The following is a 1,537-nucleotide window of genomic DNA, read 5'->3' as shown; positions in this document are numbered from 1 at the left end:
TAATGCAAGTGAATCAATCATTCAGTAATTTAACTTTGGCTAAACCTGCTTGTTTTAAGCTCTTTTTAAAAGTTTTCTATATTTTAAAGATATATTATTTTATATATGATTTTTATTTAGCCCCTGAAACCGGCTCATTCCATTAATAGGGTACAGTTTAATTGTTTTAAACGCTGCCAGAAGTGTTAAAATATTCAATTTTTTTAACATATTCAATTAAAAAAATTATTTTTGAACAGCATGGTGAGCCACGAGTTTAATGTGTAAACAAACCTACGTGACCATAGCAACCCAGGATTATCATAACATTTTTATTAACATTAAACATTTAATATTTGTTTATTATTATTATTATTAGGCTATATTAACTTGTTAGGGCTATATTTTTCATATAAACATTTTATCTTTCCTTTCAATTCGTGTATCGCTTTACCTAATTAACGTTCTGTATAATTATGCTAGTATTTGCTACCATATATTTAGCAAATACTGTAAACGCCTGATAATTATGCCAGTACTTTATGATTGTAGGCTATTTATGCCAGTGCGTGATGATAAATGAGCGTGTTGTTTTCATTTACAAATGAAACACGAATGATTCATTCCTCAACAAAACACTAGGCAGTAGGCTGTAATAATAATTATTAATTTGCAGAAATAAAATGTTAAATTCAACCTTTAAACTGCACTTCCAATAGGGCTTAGGCTATTTACAAAACTAGTCAGAAAATTATGTAAAGATATCGAAATGAAGGGAAAAAAACGAATATAATAATAGGCTTATAATAATAATATACAAATATTACAGAAAAAGACGATTAGTTAATGGACACACAGCTAGCAAGACTGGGATGGATAAAAATGTTTTCATGTAGGTTTATTTGATGTACTTTGTAACATTTATTCATGATAAACTTTAATTTGAATGCTGTTTACGTCGCGTGCAATAGCCTACAGTCAGGTAGCCTGGTCAATATTATAATTTAATTATGTAATAATTTCTATAATTACTTAATTCAAAATAAAATATTAATGAATCCATCTCTGATAATCCCGGGTTGCTATGGTTATGTAGGTTTGTGTATGCATTAAACTGAGAAATGGATGCCGTTCCCTGAACTTAGCATCTCGAGGCCACGACATAATGTGACGTTCCTACGAGTTAATATGCTGTGGCCATGACAAAACTAAGTGAGCCGAAGACGTCACCGTAACCCATTCAAGGAAAGCACCTTCTTCACAGGTTAAAAGACTGCAGCGTGATGCTAAAACCTCACATATAAAAAGTCATGAGATTGGTGTTTTTGAGTTTGTGTTGAAGTTACTGTGGAAATAAAAAATCCTGTCAACATCTGCTTAAAGTGAATATCCTAAATGTTTGCCAGCATCATATAAGCAAGCGTAAATAATATCTATAATCATCACTTAAATGACTGAAACATCAACTAGATGATATTTCTGAACTATGATAGCAATCAGGTATAATATTGTCCAAGTAACTCGGAGCTGAACGTTTTCAAGTAAGATTCCAAATTTA

The sequence above is a fragment of the Barbus barbus genome (assembly GCF_936440315.1).
Source record: "Barbus barbus genome assembly, chromosome: 37".
NCBI lineage: Eukaryota > Metazoa > Chordata > Actinopteri > Cypriniformes > Cyprinidae > Barbus > Barbus barbus.
The sequence above is the reverse complement of the archived record's forward strand: the minus strand, read 5'-3'. Positions refer to the sequence as shown.